The sequence below is a fragment of the Bubalus kerabau genome, chromosome 21, assembly GCF_029407905.1.
Source record: "Bubalus kerabau isolate K-KA32 ecotype Philippines breed swamp buffalo chromosome 21, PCC_UOA_SB_1v2, whole genome shotgun sequence".
NCBI classification, from domain to species: Eukaryota; Metazoa; Chordata; class Mammalia; order Artiodactyla; family Bovidae; genus Bubalus; species Bubalus kerabau.
In genome coordinates, this window is record NC_073644.1 from 4922085 (window position 1) to 4934432 (window position 12348).

A 12348-nucleotide genomic window follows, 5' to 3' on the forward strand; every position below is an offset into this window, starting at 1 on the left:
GAAAGCAAGCTGTCTAGTCCTATAACTCAGAGGAAAATGGACGAAAATGAGCAAGCCCCAGATTTCCCAGCCTGGGCCAAGTTCACCAAGGCCCTTCTGCTCACCAGGGCCCGTCCTCACAGGACTGGCCACCAACGTAAAAGCTACTCCATCTTCCCACTTATACCTGTTGCCGGGGTTACGTGGCCAAGCTCAAGTAGAAAGAAGAGGCTGCTGTAGATCATTTCCCAGTGAATCAGCTTTGATTTTCTTTAGGTTAAAATTAACATAGTTAAAGATCTAGGATCCTACCAACTCTAATTCCAGGTGAGCAAAGAGGTCACGGAGAATAGACCAGGTGGAAGTAAAAGGTAAATGCTGAAGGGTGTCTTCTCTCCCCACTAAGTGCAGTTTAAGACAACTCGAAACACCGTAATATAGCAGATTTATAATCTCAAAGACAATGGGCTTCTTCCTTTCTCATGAATGTATGTTTTCCTGAAGTGACTTCACCACATTTTTACTTTGTTGGCACTTATGCCCATGGCTTAAAGAGTGTCCTCTTCTGTCTCTTAGGACACTGACACGTGGGGTGTGCTTGTATCTGAATAAAAAGGGCAGCACAGCAGAACCGTCTGCAGAATTTGATATGTATCTAAACGAGTGGCTCAGACTGCATCCTTTATTTCTTTAAAAATCCCTATGCTACCAGTTTTAAGTTGAAAAATTGTCAAAAATGGCTGCTTTAAGAAATGCAGAAGAAAGGATTGTGGATATTTATATTTTAATGCTGCTGCTGCTGCTAAGTCACTTCAGTCGTGTCTGACTCTGTGCGACCCCATAGACAGCAGCCCACCAGGCCTCGCCGTCCCTGGTATTCTCCAGGCAAGAACGCTGGAGTGGGTTGCCATTTCCTTCTCCAATGCATGAAAGTGAAAAGTGAAAGTGAAGTTGCTCAGTCGTGTCCAACTCTTAGCGACCCCATGGACTGCAGCCTACCAGGCTCCTCCGTCCATGGGGGTTTCCAGGCAAGAGTACTGGAGTGGGTTGCCATTGCCTTCTCCGATATTTTAATGAAAGAAGTATAATACTCTTTCTAAATCTGAAAAAAAGAAAAAAAAATGGCTGGTGCATTTCTAGATAGATGGTTGAGAAAAGAATCATTGTAAGTCTAAAGTAGCACATTTATAAAAACGCTGAGTTTTGTCCCTGTTCAATTGGGACACTGACCAGAGGGAGGCTGGAGGCAAGATAATTAAGCTTCCTTTACTAATGTAGTTCTTTGTCGCAGCTCCTGGCGATCTTTTTTAAGTGCCCACCGCCCAGTTGTGTCACCGTTTATGTTGGATTGTCTGCCAAGGTGAGAGATGCTGTCCTGGGAATGCTCAGTGAAGGGCCCTTCCATCGCCTTCTAAAAGATGCTGCCGAGATAGTTTAAAGCTGCTTGTTTAATTTCACGCATGTCCTGCGATCTACACTAATTATATTGTGATTTCAGGGTTAGTTTCAATAGAAGGGTGATGTATGAAGAAGATGCTAAAGAAAGTCTATAGCAAATAATAGAAAGGAAAATGAATAAATCACTGCCCTTTTCACATCGAGAAAGAAAATTCTTTGTAAGGTGAACTATTGAAAACACAATTAGCTCATTCACATCTTGGCAGCAGAAAATACTGTCTTTAGAGCTGCAGTGAACTCACTCCTCACTTGAGATTTAAGCTGGCAAGATGCCATGTGCAAACTTGCACCAGCATCTCTGCTCCCTTTGCCACTTCCCTCTTGCTCACCTTGCTTCTGAAGATCCCTTCCCACCTCCCCCAACATATGGGCTTCTGTGCAAAGAAGAGAGTTTCCTGCAGTTTCTGTGCCTGGACCTTGACATTTCATATGGAGGAATATCCATGAACAAGAGAGTAGGGACTGAAGTATGTCTCGGTAGCACTGGTTTGAAAACAAATGCATTGAATAGTATATTACATATACTATATATATATATATGTATATATATATATATATATATACAAATACATATACTATACATATAGTGTGTGTATGTGTATATATATATATATATATACTATATATACTATATATATAGTATATATGATATAATCTAAATTTCTGCAAAGAAGTTACTTATACAATGAAAATTTATTCAGTCCCTTCTATCCAAGTATTGTGTTGGTTCTTCTGTAGAAAATTATGTCTTCCACCAATAAGTATGCAATATTTGATAATGAATGTGTTAGAAGTGGTAAACCAGTGGTTATTTTTTAGACGTTACCATTAAGGTCATTTCTGGTCATTTTTAATTCCTTGTTTCTGCTTTGTTATAAACTGCAGATTATTTAAGATGTATGGTAATTATATAATCAGAAGGGAAAACAAAGATTAAATTCATGTGTACCTGCCTCAAAAGCATTGCTAATCAATTCTCTTCCCCTCCTTATTACTGGCTCATGGCCTGCTGATAACAATATGGAGTCTGTCTCCTTTCCCCTCACTGAAATTCACTGACACTTGGTCCCGGACTCCACCCGCCACTCTTTGACACGTCTGTAGCCACCCCACGCCTTCCGTGGTGCACACTTCAGTGCAAGCGTGATTGCCCTGTGACCGGCTCTCCTGTTTCTAGCTGTGCTCACTCAGGCCCACCTGTTACAGTGCTGAGTGACCCCCCTCATGAGGAGGACACCCGCCCTCCTGCCTGGGCCTCGGGGCCTCTCTCGCTCACTACTGCGGCTTACAGCCCCTAGGCCCAGCCAGCCCCACTTCTGTCCGTCCCCATGGTACTTCTTTAGCGCCCGCCACTGAGGGGGCTCCTCTGACAGCCATCCACAAGACACAACCCTCTGCTCTCCCACAAGTTCACCCTGGGCCTCCAGGGGCCCTTAACCTCTCCAGGGAGGGCGAGTGACTCTGTGCCTCCACCCTGGGGCGCATCGCTACCACAGCCCAGGGACAGACACCCAGGGCATCTCCCTCACTCTGCTGTTGGCCTGTAAGGCTGAGCCCCGTCCTGCTTCACTTCTCTGGAGCCCCACGTGGGACTGGGGCTGGTTCTCAGCACCTGGCTGTCTTCCTTCTCCCTCTCTGAACCCGTCTCCTCACTGCATCTGCCAAGACGGGCCGCCTGGCTCCATCCAAGGTCTCCGTGGTCCTCCAGCGGGGACAGCAGATGGGGGCCCTGGGGGGATGGTCCTCAGCTCCCCTCTGGGAGAAGCTAGGCAGCTGACACTGTCGCTGAAAACCAGAGCCCCTGTGGGGGTGTCCCTCACCCCCGAGGGTCCCAGGGCCCCTTCCTTCACTGGACTCTTGGTCCTGCGCCCTCCTGTCAGCCTGGCACCCCTGCTGCCCTCTTCTCCCCTTCCACTGGCCTACTTCTTGCCTAGAGTCGCCCCAAAGTCCCCTCTGAAGAGCCACATGTTTCCATCAGGAACCATAACTCACAAAGTTCCAGCACATTCTAAGAGGGGGTCCATCCTGCTGATGGAGGAGAGATGGGTCGAGGACGGATCCGGAGGCCAGAGCGTCTTCAGGCGCACTTCAGACGGGCATTTTTAGGACGGTGTCATCATCACTTTACTTCAAAGACTCTGGATTTCCAGAGTGTCATATATATCAATATTTAAATATAAAGGCAAGAATTCCAGTCTTCTGTAGATCAATAGTAATTATTTTAGGATAGTCGGATACATTGATTTATCCACATCTCTGACCCCTTCCACTAACACAAGTGAGCAGGTGCTGCAAGCCGGCCTCCCCCATCACACGGGCCTTTCTCTCCGGGTTTGGGGGGACCGGCTGTGTCTTCTGTCTGTGGACTCGCACTCAGCCTCTGTTCTTGAAGGCCATCCTGGCGAATGCTGAGCAAGGATGCAGGCATATGCTATAGGCAGTTTATTTCATTGGACAGAATTCATGACACCGGACATGCAAACCACCTGCTCTATTATCTTTTCACATATAAAATCTGTTGCCACTTAAAATAATTGCCCAGGAGTCTTCTGAAACAAAGAGAGTAGCACTTAGTGGGATCTTTGAAGGAGGGACAGTGCCTTCTGTGTGGGTAACTGCCGCACCTGCAGAACTGGGAACATGCAGCCCCGAGAGGAAGCAGTTTGCTTGGTAAAAGTTGAATTCATTCAGCAGCCTTCATTCCATACTGATAAAGATAGGTGTCCAATAAAAATGATCCAGACGGAGCACGGAGGTCTCTAAAGGGAAGGATTACTGCTGGGAAGTGAAAGGGCGATGCCCACGGGGGCTGTGGCCCCCAGGACAGTCCTGACCTTGAGGTCACCAGGGATCTTAAGGGTCAGACCAAAGGTTTTCTTTTCCAGGGAGGGCAGAGAAAGCGGGGCAGCCAGATGTGGGGAGGGTGGCCAAGCAGGAGCGTCTTGAGGAGAAGGAGACTCAGAACTGTTTGTCTGGAAGGCCAGTCCATCCTCAGGAGGGGCCGTCTGTCCTCAGGAGGGCCGTCTGTCCTCAGGAGGAGCCGTCCGTCCTCAGGAGGGGCCTTCTGTCCTCGGGAGGAGCGGTCTGCTGGCTCAGGGTCTGGAGGAGGCAGGAAGCTCATCTGGTGTTTGCTTTGCTGGATCATAGGGGACCGTGCTTCAGCGCATCACCCATGAAGCACAGAATGGGGCTTCAGGGGCTCTGCTCATTCAAATACGAGGCAAAGTTTTGTTTTGTTGTTTTCCCCAACTTTAGAACAGATGAGGGAGAAATAGACTGAAATATCCTTGGCTCACGGTCTCAAATGATCAGATAAATTCTCATTTCCTTAAAACTGTTCAGGTCTTAATCCACTTAGAGAAAAAAGGAAGAAATGTCTTCCAGAGCCTCCAACTCACTTTGAGACACTAACTTTGGGGTCAGGCAGATCTGAGTTGGGGTCTCACCATAGCCAAGGAGCCATGTGCCATGACCAGGTCTGGGGTATGGGGTGCTGTGTGTCCATTCTCTCATCTGTAAAGTGGGAACAATTTGCCAAGACAAGAAAGCACAACATTTAAAGTTAGTTAAACGTTATTAGTGTATAGGAATGCAAAGGATTTCTGTGTGTTGATTTTATATCCTGCAACTTTACTATAGTCATTGATTAGTTCTAGTAATTTTCTGGTGGAGTCTTTAGGGTTTTCTATGTAGAGGATCATGTCATCTGCAAATAGAGTTTGACTTCTTCTTTTCCAATTTGGATTCCTTTTATTTCTTTTTCTGCTCTGATTGCTGTGGCCAAAACTTCCAAAACTATGTTGAATAGTAATGGTGAAAGTGGGCACCCTTGTCTTGTTCCTGACTTTAGAGGAAATGCTTTCAATTTTTCACCATTGAGGATAATGTTTGCTGTGGGTTTGTCATATATAGCTTTTATTATGTTGAGGTATGTTCCTTCTATTCCTACTTTCTGGAGAGTTTTTATCATAAATGGATGTTGAATTTTGTCAAAGGCTTTCTCTGCATCTATTGAGATGATCATATGGTTTTTATTTTTCAATTTGTTAATGTGGTGTATTACATTGATTGATTTGCGGATATTGAAGAATCCTTGCATCCCTGGGATAAAGCCCACTTGGTCATGGTGTATGATCTTTTTAATGTGTTGTTGGATTCTGATTGCTAGAATTTTGTTAAGGATTTTTGTATCTATGTTCATCAGTGATATTGGCCTGTAGTTTTCTTTTTTTGTGGGATCTTTGTCAGGTTTTGGTATTAGGGTGATGGTGGCCTCATAGAATGAGTTTGGAAGTTTACCTTCCTCTGCAATTTTCTGGAAGAGTTTGAGCAGGATAGGTGTTAGCTCTTCTCTAAATTTTTGGTAGAATTCAGCTGTGAAGCCGTCTGGACCTGGGCTTTTGTTTGCTGGAAGATTTTTGATTATAGTTTCAATTTCCGTGCTTGTGATGGGTCTGTTAAGATTTTCTATTTCTTCCTGGTCCAGTTTTGGAAAGTTGTACTTTTCTAAGAATTTGTCCATTTCTTCCACGTTGTCCGTTTTATTGGCATATAATTGTTGATAGTAGTCTCTTATGATCCTTTGTATTTCTGTGTTGTCTGTTGTGATCTCTCCATTTTCATTTCTAATTTTATTGATTTGATTTTTTTCCCTTTGTTTCTTGATGAGTCTGGCTAATGGTTTGTCAATTTTATTTATCCTTTCAAAGAACCAGCTTTTGGCTTTGTTGATTTTTGCTATGGTCTCTTTTGTTTCTTTTGCATTTATTTCTGCTCTAATTTTTAAGATTTTTTTCCTTCTACTAACCCTGGGGTTCTTCATTTCTTCCTTTTCTAGTTGCTTTAGGTGTAGAGTTAGGTTATTTATTTGACTTTTTTCTTGTTTCTTGAGGTATGCCTGTATTGCTATGAACTTTCCCCTTAGGACTGCTTTTACCGTGTCCCACAGGTTTTGGGTTGTTGTGTTTTCATTTTCATTCGTTTCTATGCAAATTTTGATTTCTTTTTTGATTTCTTCTGTGATTTGTTGGTTATTCAGCAGCGTGTTGTTCGTCCTCCATATGTTGGAATGTTTAATAGTTTTTCTCCTCTTACACTGTTGGTGGGAATGCAAACTAGTACAGCCACTATGGAGAACAGTGTGGAGATTCCTTAAAAAACTGGAAGTAGAACTGCCATATGATCCAGCAATCCCACTGCTGGGCATACACACTGAGGAAACCAGAAGGGAAAGAGACACGTGTACCCCAATGTTCATCGCAGCACTGTTTATAATAGCCAGGACGTGGAAGCAACCTAGATGTTCATCAGCAGATGAATGGATAAGAAAGCTATGGTACATATACACAATGGAGTATTACTCCGCCATTAAAAAGAGTACATTTGAATCAGTTCTAATGAGGTGGATGAAACTGGAGCCTATTATACAGAGTGAAGTAAGCCAGAGAGAAAAACACCAATACAGTATACTAACGCATATATATGGAATTTAGAAAGATGGTAACAATAACCCTATGTACGAGACAGCAAAAGAGACACTGATGTATAGAACAGTCTTATGGACTCTGTTGGAGAGGGAGAGGGTGGGAAGATTTGGGAGAATGGCATTGAAACATGTATAATATCATGTATGAAACGAGTGGCCAGTCCAGGTTCGATGCACGATACTGGATGCTTGGGGCTGGTGCACTGGGATGACCCAGAGGGATGGTATGGGGAGGGAGGAGGGAGGAGGGTTCAGGATGGGGAACACATGTATACCTGTGGTGGATTCATTTCGATATTTGGCAAAACTAATACAATATTGTAAAGTTTAAAAATAAAATAAAATAAAAAAAAATAGTTAGTTAAACAAAACAAATACACAACTCAGTAAAATAGAATACAAATATGGTATCATCAATACAAGATAAGTCGCTTGAGAGATCTTGGGATTTCTTAGGATCATGCTTCAAGGTTTAATGATAATAATTGTTAAAACTACACAAATTCTTCAGGTCACAAATCTTGCCGCATGCTGTCCCAAGACAGTACCTTTGAGGATACACTGAGACCAAAGCAAGACAAACAGAGCTACACATAAAAATCATACAGCGTAAAGTTTTCCCATATAATATACATTTCTAATTTTAAAGAGGAAATAACCCATTTAGGCTTAAAAGTCAGGTAGTTACACTCCTACTCCTGTTGCTGTTAGAAATGAAACACTGGAAACAGTAGAAAACTCAAGATTCAAAGGCATCTTCCTCATTAGATGTGCGGTGGCTCTTAAGTACAGTACAGAGCTACCAACGTAACTCTGTCCTTATTACAGGAGGTAATGAGGCCTTAAATTGGGGGAAATTTAAAAACTATAGTATTTTATTGGTATAACTTTCCAAAATGATTACCAAGGAAGCTATTAAATGGGTAATTCATCAGAAAGATAGAATATGGAAATGTTGGGATAATACATAACACTTGTCCCTAAAAATGACCTCCCTGTCTTCACACTTGACCCGGTTTCCAGGTCAAGGATTTGTCCCCTCCCTTCCCCAGCCCTCTCCTGACCTCACATTTTTTGCCATGCTGCTCTCTCTGAACGGAACACCTCCCCATTTGCCCAGCTAGTGGAGCCACGGCCCCTGCCCCCTGTGTTTTCTGAGAAGCCCAGACTCGCCGTCAGGGCTGGATGGGTGTCCTAGACAACAGACCCACCCTGACACTGGCAGCCCATCTCTGCTTTTGTCGACCGTGGTGGAATTTACCCACTGACACGTGGCTCCATGCTCTGCATGAGCAGCTCCCTAAAGAGAAAGGCCTGTCTTGGCTCCATTGTTGGAGGACTTAGCATCATGCCCAAAATACAACAGGGACTCAACACACACCTGTGATAGTACATTTCTGTCAACACTTTCATGATAGAAAATCTGATTCTAGACTGTGGGTCAAAACTCAGAGCTAGAGGATACAGTCGCCCTACATAATGAGAAGCTTTAATCTCTTGGAAACATCTTTAGGGGAAAGGGCTGTGGGCAGGTAAGGACCACTCTGGGGTGCCATGTGGGATGCGGTGGGGGGGTGCAGTTCCTGGAGAGGGCAGCTAAGGGGGCCAGGAGCCCAGGTGGCCAAGGTTGGGGTCCAGGGTGAAAGTCACTGTCCCTGCTTGGAATGTGTGGGTACCCCCAAGGCCATGGGACCACCTGGCGATCTTTTCCATGTGATCTGTGATAATAGAATGGGGGGTGGGTGATGTTTTCTGAGGGGCAGGAAAGGAAACAAGAAAGACAGTCAGAGTGTTTTCCTCTCTGGATAAGAGATGAACATGACTGCTTTTTCTTTTTTTTTAATTTATTCTGTAATTGGAGGGAAATTGCTTTACAATGTTGTGTTGGTTTCTTCTGTACAACAACACAATTCAGCCATGAAAAGTGGAAGTGTTAGTTACTTAGTCGTGTCTGACTCTTTGCGACCCTGTGGACTATAGCCTGCCAGGCTCTTTTGTCCATGGGATTCTCCAGAGAAGAATACTGGAGTGGGTTGCCAATTCCTTTTCCAGGGGATCTTCATGACCTAGGAATCGAACGTGGGTCTTCTGCATGGCAAGCAGATTCTTTACCGTCTGAGCCACCAGGAAAGCCCTATTCAGCCATAGATATACATATATGCCCTCCCTCTTGAGCTCCCCTCCCCTCCCCTGTCTCACCCCCCAGACCATTGCAGGCCTCAGGGTCCCTGTGTTACAAACCAGCTTCTCGCCAGCTGTCGATTTTACACGTGGCAGTGAATGTATGTCAATGCCAATTTCTCCATTCATCCCACTCTCTCTTTCTCCCACTGTAGAGGGAGGTGTTCAGCCTCGGAAGACTCAGAGGTGGAGAAAACGTGAGGGGTGGGGCGGGGGTCTGTGAGATTATCAGCATTAAGCAGTGCATTTTGTAAATGGAGTGCAGTTGTGTGGAGGGTAGCATGGTCATACTTATTCACATCGACTGAGAGGAACATGTCTTCAAAAGCACAACATAGGGAAATTATGTGAAAAGAGAACTGGAGGTTTCTCACCGTGTGAAAAGGGAGAGTTTGTAACACTATGACTACTTTTAGAAAATAGAGGGAGATTTAACAAGCCAAAAAATAATAATAATAAGATAAAAATCAAGAGATAGGATCATTCTAGGTTTCTCTTAATTTTTGCTCTCAAGGCTAAAGCCTGTGTGCTCCGCACTGCAGAGCCTGGAGTCCTAGGGCCATGGCTATAAACCTATAAACAGAAAATCCCTCTCCAACAGCATGTCCTTGTTTATTGAGTCTGAATTACTTACTATAAAAGTTCACCTCAGACATGCAGTCACTTATTTCCCCTGTGGCCATGTGCCTGGGGTCCTCCCCACTGAGCACTGCTCCAGCAGGGGACGTGCTGGGCAGAGGTGCCCCTGGCCGGGTGTCTCCCACCCTTATTTCTCCACGTGACCCATTCGGTGCGGGACCAGGGCACTCTGGCCTCTAGCAGACACAGCCTGGTTTCTATTTTTAGTTTCTAATCCTTTAAGGCGCTTTTCTGGCACTCTATCTGCATACACTCACCTTGAAACACCTAAATTCTTTTCTTCTGAAATGAACAGATGTAAGATGGGTTGTTGGTATGAACACTTGAAATCAACAAGTTATCACTCCTGGTTGTTGCTCCAATTTTTTCTAATTTTCAAGGTCTTTGCTAGTCAGCCCACTCATTTTGTTTCAAAATTTCTTAATGATTTCCTTGCAAGGATTTGTTTCTAAAGAAGAAAGCCCTCCTCCAAGGAGCACCACTGAGTGTGGTTTCCCTGAGGGACCACTTGACAGTCTCCACACATAGTCCAGCCCTGAAGGTGGAAGCTTGGAAGTTGACAACATCTAGCCAAGGATGTTAGAAATAGCAATTAAAACATGGTCGGGTTTTTTTTTCTTTATGTGGTTATGCAAGCCAGTGCTAATTTTCTCAGCAAAAAGGGATCGTGCAGCGGGGTGACCAGGAGATGCCTCGGCATCACGGGCAATGAATACCTGCTTTAAAAAAAAATGTCAAAATGTGGATGTGCTTCCAATCGTTTAAAAAATAGAAGGTGATAAGTTGAAAATGTCAGGTAATTGGCAGACAGATAGAAAGTTAAACTGTGTCCTCAGTGAAGAAAATTAACCAGCAGCTGCCAGCAGGGACCCCAAGGTCGTGTGAATGCCAGAACCAAGCACAGCCCAATCATTCAGAAGGGGTCCTGGGCTGAGTCCCCTCCCTGGCCATTTCCAGATCTCTCAGGAGCTGCCCTGAACCACTGCCAACATGTGTTCATTTCTAAAAATTACATAGATTGTGATTTATTACCCATCACACTACAAAAATCCACTGTGAATTAAATCAGCCTTTGTTTAAATTGCTCCTCGGCAACACGCATCATATCATCATAAATGACATTGAAGTTATAATCGCGGTCACCCGCCTTGGCCACTGATAAGGCTCCACCATGGGACGATCAATACTTACTATTCATTTTTGAAATTATCTTCACATTGATCCCTGAACAAGCGCCAGCAACACAGAGGCCTGGTGTCTTTAATACAATAATTATATAAAGGTTTACAGGCTCATCCTCCCAGCCAATAAAAGCTGTCAACTGGCCTGGACAGTTACAATCCCATAATCCATCAAAACCCCGTTCCCTGACCTGTGGGCTTCTGGGCTTTCAGGAGACCTCAGTAAACAGGCTGGGCCAGGAGAGCAGAGCCCGAGGACCGGGAGACAAAGGCTGCAGATGGATGCGACCGATTAGCGAGAAGCCTGCCCGGTAGCCCGCGTCCCTTTTATTTTTATGATGGGAACGATGAAGGGTCATCTATTCATTTATTTGCTAATTGTGATTCACCAAGAAAGAATGCAGACAACCACTTCTCTGCTTTTATTTTTTGATCTTTAATTTATCAGGTTCAACTCTGTACCGGATGATATACAGTAATGAAGTAAGCTCATAGAAATCACCCGGAGACAGGTACCCAAGCAGGGACAAGGTCTGCGGCCAGAGGAGAGGGGGCGGATAAGTGCATGTACACATATGCTTACACAGGCAGACAGAGACATACAGACCTATACACACAGAGATGCACACATGCTTAGACACACATAGAGACACACCCAGTAACACACACACACAGGCAATCAAACAGATGCACACAAGCACACAGGAACAGAGACACAGAGAACACAGGCAGACACACACAGGCACACACGGATATATGCACACAGAGATACACACATGCTCAGACACACATACAGACACATCCCGAAACACACTCAGACACACACACACACATACACACGCACAGGCAGTCAAACAGACACACACAAGCAGGCAGAAACAGACACACACACGTATACACACACGTGTAGCAAAACACACAGGCAGACAGAGACACACACTGATATACACACAGAAACACACACATACTCAAACACACACAGATACACCCACTGACACACACACACCCAGACAGACACAGATACACTCAACCACAGATAAAATGATGGTAGAAAGCTTTCCAGTCAAGTTTGAATAATACTATTTTATCAAAATAATTGTGCAACTTTTCTATACTGCCATTGATATACAACAAAGTCATTTACTGAATCTGTTTACTGTACCATTAGGTTTAACCTTGCTTAGGGAAACAGACAGAAAAAGTTAACTGAATATACCTTAAATTTTGTATTAATTTTTAATTGTTTTCAATCATGATTTGAAAAATGCGTTTGTGTTGCCAGTAGACTGGGGCCGGGTGGCGGGGAGTGTGAATTCCAGAGAATTCTTCCAGAGTGAAGCTGAGGAAAGGGCTTCCCTTGTAAGTTTGTGAGGGGGACCCACTTTACAGAGGCCTGGGGTGGCCCCCGGGTCTGCAAGACAACAG